The following is a 14,734-nucleotide window of genomic DNA, read 5'->3' on the forward strand; positions in this document are numbered from 1 at the left end:
CTGATACACATGATGCTGGAGTCTGCTGGAGCACAGTAACTACCATGCTCCTGCAGACTTGATTAATCAAGTCTGCTTCAATGTGCTGTAATTACAGCATGTTGGAGCAGCCTTGATGTACATGCAAAGGTACCCCTTGTGCTCTGAACATGGTAGATCAGTTTGGTTTTGGTTTTTTATTTGTTTCCTGCCAAAAGACTCTGCTTTATTTGCGAGGACTGGCTGATTTGCTCCTCAGGGAGAAAGAACAGCTTGCAGAAACCAGCAGGCTGGGCAAACCACTTACACAGAGCCTCTTCCTTGCTGTAAGATATTAGTAATTTACTGATGGCTTGTACCAACAATAGACTATCATCCATGTCAGCTTCTCTGACCACCAAAGCATAGAACGGAGAGAAGCAAAAGTTTCATTCATGTTTGGCACCTAATATCTCCCTTCCTCCCTCCCTGTTCTTCAATGGATATAAACAGGGACCTAAACTTGCTTACTTTCATAGATCAAGGTCCCCACAGCTTGTATAGAGACATGAGGTAGGCTTCTTACTCCCTTTTACCACCTCAGATAAGCATGTAGCCTCAGGCAAAATCTAGCTATTAGTAATCCAAAAATGTTACAATTTTAATCTGAATATGAAGTAATCACACTGATTTTGTAAAGAAACATTTTGGATTTATTATTTTTTTAAAATAAGATATTTCTCTCTACATAAACATGGCAATATATTCTACTAAATGGAACCCCAGTAAACGCAATGCACCTGATGGACCATAATAAATCAATAGGAAATGTTTCAGTCTACTGGGCCTATAATCCATGAACTAAATATGTTTGAAATACCTTAATCTTGGAAGAGTTAGATATTAACAGCACCATGGGAGCTATTATGATCTGGTTTGCTGAAGACATTGCTCAGATTCATCAGATTCAGGGCCATTCTAGTCCAATGTATAAATTATAATTTAACCAGTATGATATTCTAATTACTTGCTGTGACTGTGTGCTCTGCATTTCACGTTTTTCAGGACACAATATCAGACACAGTGCTACAGATGGGGCATAATCTATGATTGGATTGATTTTGTTGGTTTAATTTACTTGATTAAAGCAAAAATTATTTCAGAGTTTTATTTAAATTATTTTGCACTTTGGGTTTGGGGCAGCTTAACATAGATCTGTTTTATCAGTTAATAAACACATTTATAAATTTGACTATGGATTTAAAATTACTGTAATACATTTAAAGAAATGATTTCCAAATCATCTGTGACATGTTTTATATAAAAATCCTTACATTACGTTTACAATGCAAAAGGGTGATTATTGAAAAAGAGCTTTTAAAACTTGTAATTATAATCAGGTTATGAATTACATTCTCATTTAATTACAATTTTTGATTAGGGTCTTCTATGCTAGGTTCTTTCCTAATATTACAATTTAATAATGAGCTCCATAAATGCTATCTAGTTTGCATGACCTTTATTAGATGCTGGGTCTGATATCAATGTATTGTGAGTGTTCTTTTAAAATGTCCATTAGCTCAATATGTGTGGACTTTGTTTGAATTCCATTAGTATTTCTTCTGCCAGTCTACATCTATTAAGAGAGTGGGATTTACTAAGTGGGAGTATAGGCTATTTGATCAAACTCATGATCAGAAATAGGATGTCAGGGATTGTCGCAATAAATCTGAGGAATTTTGGTCAAATGTTTGATCAATCTAGTCAGCGGTCTGATTTGAACATGAACAGACAGGAGGGAGTGGCTGGGAAAGGTATTTTCTCTTTTAACCATAATAAATTATAATTATAGAGTCAGACAGACAGACAGACACATACATACACATATATCTATCTTAATAGGCTCTGGATTAAAGAATGGAAATTCTAATAGCTTTTGCCAACTGAAAAAAAAAAGAGGCAGGTAATAAATTAGAGAATTTGACAATCTCAGAACAATAGTACTGAAAATATTCTTGAATTGTATGTGAAAATTCTTGGACCTTTTTTAAAGGTTCCTTTTATGTTTGCATTACACAAATATTTGGATGATCAAATTTAATATACAAGGACATGGACAGAAATGGGCAGATATTAAAATTTTAGTTTACAAGCATGTGTTTTTGTATATAGCAATTTTTAAATGTGAGATTTGACATAGATTTGATTAGAAAAATGGGGTAAAATGAAGAATATTTCTTCAGAAAATTTCCACTTTGGGGTGGAAAGTGACAAACTGAAATATTTCAGCCTCAAACAAAAATATATTTATTTAGAAATAAATATGTTTCCTAGGAATTAAGGTCCAGGGTGCCTCCATCTGATATTCTCTAGACTCTGTTGTGAGATTACATTCTTTATACCCTGGGGGAATTATGCAATTATGCACCCATGCAATTTTGTGCATAAAATTTAAGATTGGACATTATTACATAATTTTGCATAATTTAACCCAGGCAGGCTTGTGCTTCTACCTCTGTGGGTTTCCCAACACTCCAGCTGGGAGCCCCATTTGAGGGCACCAAGCATGGTGGTGTGCAGCTGGACAGCTGGTGAGTGGGGAAGGGAGTTCCTGCTTGCAGGAGGGGGGTAGCTGTGGGGGTATGTATAGAGTTTGTGGGTGGCTGTGGGCACCCCACCTCATGCTCCCCGCCGTGGTGCACAGCCCTTGCCACCCATGGCAGCAGCAGCAGCAGGTGAGCCATTGGGGCACTCATGGCCACAGCAGGCAGAGCCCCCTGGTGGTACACGGCTCTGGCTGAGTCCCAGGGGCTATGCATGGCAGCACAGAGCTGGCCCAGCCCAGTCACTGGCACATACCTTTGACCCAGATTGGGCTGGCTCCGTGCCAGCATGTGGGGCCCATAGCACTGCAGGTAGGAGCCACACAGCATTGGGCTGGGTTGGCCAGCTCCGTTTCTCCACATGGGAAGCCACACATGGAGGCACAGAGTGCTGGAAGTGCTGGTGTGCTGGAAGCCTCATGTGGCGGTATAGAAGCTGCCTGGCCCAATAGCACGTGACTTCTGCCTGCAGTGACACGAACCCCATGTGCTGGCAAGAAGCAAGCCCAGTCTGGTTCAAAGGCACACGCCAGCGGGCCACACAAGTTTCTATGAAAAGTAGAAATTTCATTTAGTAAAAATCCTGTTTTTGACTGAAAAACAATTCTGATGGAGATTTTTAGACCAGCTCTAAGTTTAAAGGACATGGATAATATATTATTCAGTGCATTAGAGAAACAGGCTCCAGCAGTTCCTTGACACAGGAGCAATTAGACAAAAATCAGAAAAATATTCTAATCACAACTAAGACTATGTTTACAGTTACTTCGTGTGAATGTAATGGAAAAGTTCATGCATTTTAAATCTACTACTTAGCCAACAATCTTAGAATTGCCGTATCTGTCTAAGGACGATATAAAAAATAAAACAGTGGAAGTCACACATAAAAACAAACATAAATCTGAACGACAAAACAAAACTAAAGGTCATCATGGGCTTTTCACAGATGTCCTATGAACAGAAAAAGATGCTAAATTCATTGAATAAATTATTCACTGTGAATTATACACTTAGCTCTACTAAACATTATCCCCCAGATTCATGCATCCTATATTAGCAGTAATTGTTTTCTAATTTTATATTATCTGTTTCTGAGACCAGAAACTGACTTGAGTAAATGTGCAAAATGCAGATTCATAAAACAATATTATTTATGATTTTGGAAATATCAGGGTCTGGCATTGAAATCTATAAAGTAATCCACCTTGATCAAATATTTGTTTACCAGCCCCCCCCACCCCCCACTAATCATTTTCAATAAGAGAACCAAAGCCAAAATTTTGCTTAGACATAGTACTAACTGTAACTAAAAAATTTATATTCTGAAATGCAATGGCATTTGTAAAGCCTTGGTGTATTTACTGCAATTTACCTAATAATTCTTAAGATTTATTATCAAGTCTATATCCAAACTACTGTGTCCTGAACATCTGATTTATCCAGAGAATTCTGTAGAAGTTGTATAAACAGTATCATATACCAATGAATACAGCAAATGCTGACACCTTAAAACTCAATTGTGTCAAACAGTCTCAGCGAGTGAACTAATGAAATAAGTACCATACCCCTCCAGAGTCAAACCTGAGATTTGATTAACAACTGAAGAAGGTTCTATAATAATCATACGACTATCTTAATACTACCATATTAGAATTCCTATATGTTTTTGAGATTGCAAATAAGATGCAAACCTCTCTGCCTTTCCCTATAATTAGTAATCACAGTAATACCAATATCAAGTGCAAAAGCAGAGAAAAGGCTATTTGTTTCAAAATAGCCTTGTTTAATCATCTTGTGATCTCCTAGAATGATGAGACCTTTTAGAAAATCATTAGTGGAGCTGCCTTGGCCAGAGTCTTAATTAGACTGTCTATGAATATACGCATTTCAACAGAGGTGTAAATTGCATCTAAGGAGCTTCCATTTTATTTTTTAAAGGTACAGCCATTTCAGAGGATACAACTATGTGCCCTTTGTATTGAAGGGATCTACATTATCTGTCAGATTCTAGCTATTCTTCATACATAATTATTCTTAAAAACCCTAAAAAAACTATTAATGTCTTCAATATACAAGAAGTTAGGCCCAAATCCAATATAAAATATAGGCACCTAAAGTGAAATTTAGATGTAATTTAAGTCCAGATGAACCTCTGTCTAACCACATAGATGCATGTTTTCCCCTGAAAAAAAATGACTTAAGTGCCTAGCATTCTGGTACTGCGCATTCCTAAAGATACTAGTGCCATGGCTGAACTAAATGAGCATCTATCTCATTCTGAGAGACATTTTGGTTCACAAACCAAGGATGATATTCTAGTCTTTCCTGGCCTTCTAACCGGCCACTATTTGGTCATACAGGAAACCCTCACTATTCGTGGGGTTGGCATTCGTGGTTTCAAATATTCGTGAATGCAGAACCCACATTTTAAATATACTTTATACACTTACAGGAGCTCCTTGGGAGTTCTGTGCTTGCTGCTTCCAGGCTCCTGCTGCTACTGCCACGCTCCCACCGTTGCCACTGTCACCATGCCTCACCCACTCTCCGCTGCCAGGGGCACTGCATTCATAAACGCAGTGCCTTATTCTGATTTTGCCATTCACGGGGGATATGAGAAAGTATGCCCCGTGAATGGCTAGGGCTGCCTGTATACCAGCTATTTTTGGCACTTATTTGTAGCTAGGGACTGTATTCCTGACCCAACATCTACCTGTGTGTAAATTGCCACTTAGATAATGGCAATGGAAGGAAGCAGAATTCCACCCCAGGGCCACATCCACACAAATGAGCACATGTCTGTTGTGGTGTCTCAAACTAGTTTGAGATGCTGCAGGAGGCACACCACAAATGAAAAAATGTTTGCAGCACGGACTCTGTTTGATACTGGGAAATCCCAATACCAAAAGAAAACACACCAGAGAAAAGCAGCTCAAGGAGTGTGCCCCAAAGCACCTGAAGGCTGAGTTCTCCAAAGAGATGCTCTAGTACCTGGCTAGAGTGTCTCTATGCCTGCCACATACCCCTGCTGCTCCTGTATACTACCTCAGCATGCTGGAGGAAATAGAAGTGGGACAAGGCTGGCAGCAGTGGCTCAGACCCAGACTCTGTGCCCAGTAAGCAGGAACATGGGTGTGGAGGGGGCTGAGGAGGTGTGGGGGACTTTGTGGGCACATAGAGGCAAGAGATGGCCTGGCCTGATGGTGCATGGCTCCTGCCTGCAATGCCAGCAGCCCTTCATGGTAGCACATCCACCCCTACACCCCCAAAACCCCTTACACCCTTTTAAATCCCCCACAAGCCCCACCCCCACACCCCTTCCCAACCCTCACAAACCCCACATCTCTCCAAAAAAATCTCACACCAGACAGGACTGTCTGTCTGGACCTGCTTGCAGGAACCATGGCTTCAGGGGTAACTGCCATACTGCAGCCCTGCACCGTGCCCACACCAGTGCTGAAACACATGGACCTGGCCTGCAGTGGGGCTCCTGGTGTCAGGAATCACTTGCAGGAGTTGATGGACTGGGGGGCAGGGGTGGAGGTGCCTGCAAGACTGGGTGATGGATGGTGGGGTGGAGGGATTAAGGTGGCATCAGGGTCTATGGGTGTATGTAATGGGCCAGGGGTGGCAACAGGGCTTTGTGTAAGAGAGAAAAAGAGAGACATGGGGGTGGGGAATGGGTGATCACTCGAGGTAGGAGAGGCCACCAGAGCTAGGCATGGAGCCCTGCTACCCCTCCCAAGCAGCCTGTGAATGGGGAGGCTGGCCTGGAAGGGAAGGGGCTGGTCAGCTCAATCCCTGAGCCCCAGTCAAAGATTTTCCAGGAATGGCATGGGGATCACTGGGGCCTGGGTAGAGGTGCAGTGAGCAGAACAGTAAGCAAAAAAACAAAAACAAAAGCAAATGCCAAAGTATATAGATATTTAGAATGTATTTTATTATGATGATAAAGGCACTGGTAGGCTTCCAAACTGATAAAAAATTGTAAATATATCAATAAAACATACCCAATTGATCCCTCTCTCTCTCTCTCTCTCTATATATATATATATATTATATATATAGTGATGTTTCATTTTAATCATAGAACACCACAGACTTGGGGTATTTTAATAAGAGAATTTGGTGGTGGGGGGGGTGTTATCGAAGAATTTGCAATTTTTAAACAGGGAACACCAGAATCTCTGCTGGTGAGCCAAGTGGTGGGACCCAGGCAGAGAAGCCTGCCCAGGGCCAGCACTAGGGAAACCAGCTGGAGGGCAGGGCAGATAAGGTAGCTGACCTCCTGGCCATTTAGGGCAGGAGGACACACTTCAACAGTTAAAAGTGGGCCACTTCAATGAACACATCTTTCAGGCAATAGCTTCCCAGATGGCAGAGTGAGGGCACCAGAAAACATGACAGCAGTGCCACCCAAAGGCCAAGTTTGCAACCATGGCCCACTGACAGCTGGCCCACAGTTGCAGGTGGCTCTGTTGCAGTGCCCATACCACAGCCCAGGTGGCTGTGCAGTTCCCACCCAGGTCTGGCAGACACGCAGCCATGGGGCTGCAGGTGCAAGAGTACAGATGCTGTTGCAGGTGGCAGCCGGGCACAGCTAGGCAGCAGGCCCCACTGCCAGAGACTAACATTTAGGACACACTGGGCAGACTGGGAAGGGAGAAGGAAAGAGCAGGACACAGTTGTGGATCTGAAATCACCTCACCTTGAGGAGGGCATAAAGCCTGAGTATCCTACTTCCTAGATGAGTGCTGTAAATATAAGACAAGTATATAAAACACAGATAACACGACCAGCTGTCTCTTAAAAGTAGAGGGATTCAATTGTCTATATTTAGAGGGACTACTCAAGCCTAAGTAGTTCTGGGCCATGGTAAGCTATATTTCTTAATTTTGTTGTTACAGAGACTTGCATTTTTGTCTTATTATTAATCTACTAGTTCTATAACTGTATTGAAAATGAATCATTTTTTTCCAATGAGAAAGCCAAATATCCCAAATATTTTCAGTGGTGTTACCTGCCACTAAGCCTCAGGTGTAGACTTTGTCCATGAAATGACAGATTCAGAAATCAGGAATTTATTATTAGAAACAAAGAAATAGCTAGTATTGGGATGCACAAATTCCTGACTTGACAGATAAATGATACATTTAGAGAAATAACCAGTATTTTAGCTAGTGCAGAATCTGAAAGAAATACTCATTGTGTTAAGAACTAAGGAAATACACAGAGAATATTTTTATCAGTCTCATTTGTTCAGATGGTAAAGTGAGGGCACCAGGAGACATGACAGCAGTGCCACCCAAAGAAATTAGATATAGTAAAGAGAACATTTTTGAAGGTGAGTGCCTAAATTTTGACCCTCCACTTATTTATATATGGACCTACATAAAAATATCCTGATATTTAAAGAGTTAGATACCTGCAACTCCTATTGATAAGACTGGTAGCTGGGGTGGCTCAGTGCATTTGAAAATAACCCTGCATTGCTAGGTAGTTAAGTATTAAGAACTTAGGAATGGGAAATATTTAAAAACATCTCTTATGCATACCACTTCAAAAATATTAAACTAAGCAACACACTGTGTTCTCAAAACAGATGATTTTCTGCAGTGCCTGAGAAATTAAGGGACCTATCCATCCAGCAGCACATAATGAAACTGAAGTCTTCATCAACAGAAAAAATAAACTTTAACTGGAATGTATCAAGAAAGATATCGAGTCTGTAGATACATTTGCTTCAGTCATACTGTTTCCTTACACCAGGAGTTGTAAACTGGGGGTATACATGCCCCTGGGGGCATTGGCAATGCATAGGGGGTGCACATGGGTGCATATGCACCCCCTGAGCTTGGCAATATACCCCCTGCAAAAACCACTGCTGACACCCCCTCCCCTCACTGCTGACACTGCCAGTGGCATCTGCGGGTGGTCACTGACCACTAGTCAGTGCTCATCACCACCCCCCACTGCCAACATGGCCAGTGCCACCTGTGGGAGCTCCCCTCTCACTGCCACCATGCCCCTGCCACCGACACCACCGCCTGTGGGCAGTCACTGTTCCCCCTCAACCTCCAAAGGCATGCGACATTCATGCCTGAAGGTACTTTGGAAAGCCCCAAGGGGTACATGGCAGCGATGGAGAAAAGCCACCAACACTTTTGGTTTCACTGCTGGCACTTCCAGTTTCACTTATGGACTGGCCACCGGGGGACCCCCTTGCTCATTGATCAGCTGCCAGGGGACTCCCCACTTCTTGACCATCTGCTGGGGGTACACTGACCAAAAAAGTTTGAAAATCCTTTATGCCATACTATGAAATATCATATACCCCCCATGGCCATGTCCAGATGAGCATCCACATGCCTCTTGCCTCTTCTCCAACCCCTTTGAGATGGGGCAAGAGGTATGTGTGGCAATGAAAAAATGTTCCCCACGCTGCAAGTTTGCAGCGTGGGGAGAAAATTAGACCTCTGCATATCCAGGGGTCTAAAAAAAATGAAGTTTAAAAAAGCAGAGCAGGAAACCTAAGGAAACCGGAGGCTGGGTCCTCCAGGGAGATGCTCTGGCTGCCAGAGCATCTCCATAGTTGGCCCTTGTCCTGGTGCTGAAGCAGCATGCTTCATTCTTTTAAGCAGCATGCTTCAGCACCAGGGCTCCAGAGCTGGTGAGTAAGGGGTCGGGGACCTGGGGGAGGGACGAGGGGAGTATGGGGGGACCCCCACTGGCCCTGCCCACTTCTCCAGCCCCATCTTCCCCCCTGAGGCCCCTGATCCTGGTGGTGCCTGGTCCTAGCTCCTCCCAGCTCCCCTGGCCCCCCTGATCCCCGCAGTGCCTGGCCCCACTACCCACCTACCCCCCCAGAGGCCCCTGATCCCCGCGGTGCCCAGCCCCACTCCCCGCCTACCTCCCAAGTCCCCCTGAACCCTGACCTGCCCAGCCCCATCCTCCCAAAGTCCCCATTCCCTGCCCCCCCCACCCCAGCATGCTCACTTTAAAAAAACAAACAACAAACCCTGGCAATTACTGGCAGCTCCAACTGCTGTCAGGATCACTTGGGGCCCTGCCCGCACAGCAGAGGGCAGAGGGACAGCCCCAGCATCCTCAGCCTGGGCCCTCCTGCCCTGTGCTGCCTGGCGGGGGGGCCTCTGCCAGGAGACCCCAGAGCCCCCCCCACCCCTGTTTCTAGGGTAAGTAGAGCCTTTTGTTTCTGTTTTTATTTTTGGGTTTTTTCTGGTTTTTCTTTTAAGTGCTGTTGCCTGGGGTTGGGGGGCAGCCATGGGGATCTGGGGGTGCAAGTGGGGGGTGGGGCCAGGTGGGGCAGCCATTGGGGGGTCTGGGGAAGTGGGGGAGGTGGGGCTGGATGGGGCAGCCTTTGAGGGGGACTGCAGCAGTTGGTGGGGGATGGGGCCAGGTGGGGCAGCAATTGAGGGGCTGTAATGGGGCATGTGGGCCTTGCAGGGGGGGTGGTAGCCCCTGCAGGGGACATTTGGCCCCTGTTGTGGAGCTGTAACCCCTGTGTGGCCATAGCCCCCCAACAGCCAGTGCTTTAACACTGTAGATATATCAATAAAGCATTGCCCAACTGATCACTGTCTCTCTGTGTCTCACTCTCTTGCTCTCTTTATAGTGGTCTTTTGTTTTAAATGTGGAGGAACATGGATTTTGGGGTATTTTACAGAGTGACTTTGGGATTTTTTTTATCAGGGATTTTTCAGTTTTCCAATAGGGAACACCAAAATTCCTGCTAGGGAGGCCAGTGGCAGGACCTGGCCTGCTCAGAACTAGCACCCTGGGTCCAGCTGGCTGTGGCTGACTTCCTGGCCAAGTGGGGCGAGCAGGACATGCTTTGACAGTTCAAAGCAGGCCACCACACCCGGAACATCTTCTGGGTGATAGTTACCCAGGTGGCCGGGCAGGGGGCACACACAGCAGTAGTGCCACACACAGGCCAACCCTGCAGCCACAACCCACTGGCAGCTGGCCCAGAAGGGCAGATGGCTCATCCTGGTCTGGCAGGTGCACAGCAGGTCACAGCCAGGCAGCAGCCCCCACATCCAGACTGCTTCAGTGGGTAGAGGATGCAGGGAACTCTCCGGGCTGCTTCAGCAGTCCAACTGGCACAAGGGGTACTGTCCTCAGGTACCAATTGCCTGGGCCCCAGAAGCTCCTGAGAGAAAGTAGCCCTGAGCTACTTGCCAGGGCAGCTTTTTGTACTGCTGGGGACAGCACAGATGCTGGCTCCAGGCTCTAGTTCTCCCTGGCTGCAGATCCGGAAGGAGCCAAGCAGGGTTATTTTAACCCAGTGGCATAATCAACAAAGTGCATGTCCAAGCACATGCGGTGGAGCAAAAAGCCCTGGCTCAAATTTGCACCACTTCTATTTGAGCTGTTGCAAATGCACATCCTTGCATGTGTGGATGTGCCCCATAGAGTCTGTGGCAACTAACTTTACTGTCATAAGACAACACTTTTAAAATACAATTACCTCTTCCTTTCTTTTCTTACTGAGTTAGGGTAGATGATCATTTCCGCCAAATTCTGTTCATATCAAAGATATAGAAAATAATATAGTGATAAATCTTCTGTCAGAATCTTATGTTACATACTTCTTACAATCCTTTCAATTTCCAGAAGTAGATTAGTTTAATATGGCAAGACACTGGTTTAATACAGAAATTATAATAAGTTATTCAAAGTAGTACAGGGCATCCCACTCAAATCAAATATCACAAAAGCAAGCATAGAAAAGGAGAAAACATGATGCTCCATGAATGTGACATCAAACAGAGAAAATTATGATATATAAAGGAAAATAAAAACAAATAGATGCTTTTAAAATTCCCAAGCCACATTCTTTAGTGGCTTGATTTGCTGTTGTACTGTGTAGTCAACAGATACCAGTGCAATAAGAATAGTAGTAGTGTTTACACTCAAATTACATGGGCATGAAGCTGACACCCTTGCTCCAGCCTTTTCTTTTAACCCAAATTTGCAAGGTCACAGAGCAGCCCCAGCACAAGAGAAATTCCTTGCCCATGAGTGCCTTCCATCACCCATCCTCCTGTGAAATATGAAACATCATAACAAGAGAGAAGCATAATTCAACATCCTGCTTGCCATCAGACAACTCTGAAGTAAATACTCCACTTTGCTCCTACTTTTTACCTGAGCCTATTTTGCATAAAATGAACTTTCCAAATGGGAGATCTTACACCACCTTTCAGCTCTCCTTAAAATCTGAATTTTCAATTCCGCCTGAGAGAAATTGTGCAACCTTTGCACTCTCCTATGCCTGGGGAAGGGTGTGTGTGCCCAAAGGCTTGCAAATAAAGTAATATTTTTGCAACTATTTAGTTGGCTTAATAAAAGATATAACCTCCCCAAGAGTTCTGATTACATGGACATGATTGCCTCCACAAGATACAGAACAATGGAAAATCTGACCTGAAAGAGAGGCACAGCTATATATATGAAAATAAATGTTCTTAGGTAACAATACAGTTGTCATTATTTAAGCATCTCATGATCTTTAATATACTTATCCTAAAACCACCCAAGCACCACTCAGCTCTGATCTGTAGTTATTTTAGGCTGTTGGAAAAATGAGACCCTGAAAGATTAAGTAACTTGCCTAAGGTCAGTCAGTAAGTCTGTGTTTAGAACAGGAAATCAAACCTAAGGTATATGATTTAAGTACTGAACCATACTTACTTTCAACAGTCAGTTTTCCACAAAGAAATCATAAGCAAAATCAATGCAGCAGAATGTCCCCATTGGCATCCTTAAATAATAATGCAAAGATATATACCATAAAAATACAGGCAGACAAGGTTCTTTGGGTGGCTGTGATATCTTTTATTAGATCAACTGAGTAGTAGGAAAAAAAGTTATTTGCAAGCTTTCAGGCGCCATCACCATTGCACCCAAAAGCTTGCAAAGAATGTTTTTCCAAATACTCAGTTGTTCTAATAAAAGATACCACATCTACCCAAAGAACCTTGCCTGCCTATGTCCTTAGACCAACACAGCTACAACCAAAAACCCACCAGAAAAAAATATTTTTCTCTAAATGATGTTACATATAAAATTAGACAAAACTATTTGTCACATAAAACATATGTTACATGTGACAAATATGTCATATATTATAGGTTTCATTCAACAAATAACACGATGCAAAATTAGACTATTTTATTAGACTATAAAAGGATTTTTAATAGCAGGATATAAAAAAATGCTGTTATTAAACTTGAAAATTCAGTAGCCACTTATAGCAATATAGAGTACATTACTGATCCACTGTCATAAAAAGTGGTCTGTTCTTCTGCGTGCATGCATGCCTGCACACATATATATTATATACTATATATATGTTATATACACACACTTATCCATTCTTATAAGAAGGGATCCTGGTATTCTCTTTTTAAAAATCACAAATTCTCCAATAAAAACACACAAATTCCCTGATTAAAAATCCAAAATCGGAATTGAATCAGGAGACCCAGTAAGAGGTCTGAATTGATTCAGAAGCCTCCAAGTCAATTCAGAAATAATTCAAAAAGATTTGGAGATTCAGAAGGCTTGCAGGAAACAGGGGGGGGGGAGGGGCGGAGACTGTTCTGATATTGACACCTGTAGCTGGCCAGTGACTGTGATCTTTCCCTGAGTTCCCTTCCAATCGCAGTGCTCTTGGGGAGGGATGTAGAAACAACATATAAGGCTGTGTGTGAAGTGATCTGTGCCTTTTGTGAGCTGTCTCTCTTGGACCAGCAGTGTCTGAAAGGCTCTGGCTTGCTATCTGGTCTTTTGGCAGCTAGCTAGTCTCTCTTTTTCTGTGTTTTCCCTGAAAGTGTGTCATCACCGTGCACTGAAGAAAAGCACAACATATATTAAAGACACATACAGAGTTTGCAGAACTTCAAAAATTATGAAGCATGCTGGAAAGGCAGGTGCTAGGTCTTCTGGCAGGGGAGGGAGAGGGGCTAGAGGGTGTAGGGGGAGAGCTGCAAGTTCCACCCCACTCCCCAACAAACATAGACACACCCTCTTTCCTGGCAGTGATGAGTCTTCTGCTTCCAGTGGGAGCAAGGAGGCAGTAGCAGTGCCTATACCTGCACCACCACCACTAACACCACAAAGCAGCAGCAGTATGACATTCTCCACTCCAATTTCAGTTCCCAGCATGAGCCTTCCAGTGCCAGAGGAGGAGCTGGATCTGGAACCAGAGGAGCTCAGGACCATAGCAAAGGAAATTCTGGGAAAGGAGTGGAAATCTGAGTTTGTGCTCCACGCCCCTTAAAGTTCCCTGGAGGCAGGTCTCCTCTGGAAGGCATTTCACAGGAGGATGTGGGGACACGTGGCTCAGCTCCTCCTGTTGTTGTGCCTCTGCCTGGTGAGGAGGGGGATACGGCAGGATCCCCAATCTCAACCCAGAAGCAGGTGGGTAGTGTAGTGTGGGATCATTTTGAGGTGGTAGATGATCCCAGGTATGCTACCTGCCAGCACCACCAAAAGCAGATCAGCCGGGGCAAGGGGGTGAAACACTTCACCACCATGACAATGCTGCTGCATCTCAGGAGGCAGCACCCCCTTGCTCTTCTTCCTCCTCAGCCTGGCACCAGTGGGAGTATGCCCAAAAAGAATTCCCCCTCTCATTCCAAAGCCACCATCCCCAAGAAGCAGAGGTAGGTGACCCTGGACCAGTGTGGGGAAAGGTGGAGACAAAGTGTGGCATGTTCCCAAGGCTAGCAAGGTCACCCAGAGAATGGGGGAGATGCTTTCTCTGGATGGCCAGCCCTTCTCCTTCACTGTGTGTCCGGAGTTCAGGTAGCTCATGGCACTCGTGTCCCCATCCTACCAAGTGCCCACATGCACCACCTTTAGCAGGACGGTGGTGATCTCCCTGTATGAGGTATGCAGGGAGTACTTGAGGAAGGAGTTGTGGAAAGCAGGGCCACAGGTAGCTTTGCACTTCATCTCATCCATAAGATGGCCTTGGTTGAGGAGATTGGGATCAGCGGCTCCCTTAACAAAACAGGGTGGAATACTATCTCCCAGATCTTGGTGGTCCTCAAGCCATTCCTTGAGGACACCGAGAGCCTCAGCACTGGCAATGCCCTCCTTAGCCCCGCTCTCAGAGATGAAGGCAGCAGTTTAGTTTATCA

Source organism: Alligator mississippiensis, chromosome 1, assembly GCF_030867095.1.
Source record: "Alligator mississippiensis isolate rAllMis1 chromosome 1, rAllMis1, whole genome shotgun sequence".
Classification (NCBI taxonomy): Eukaryota; Metazoa; Chordata; order Crocodylia; family Alligatoridae; genus Alligator; species Alligator mississippiensis.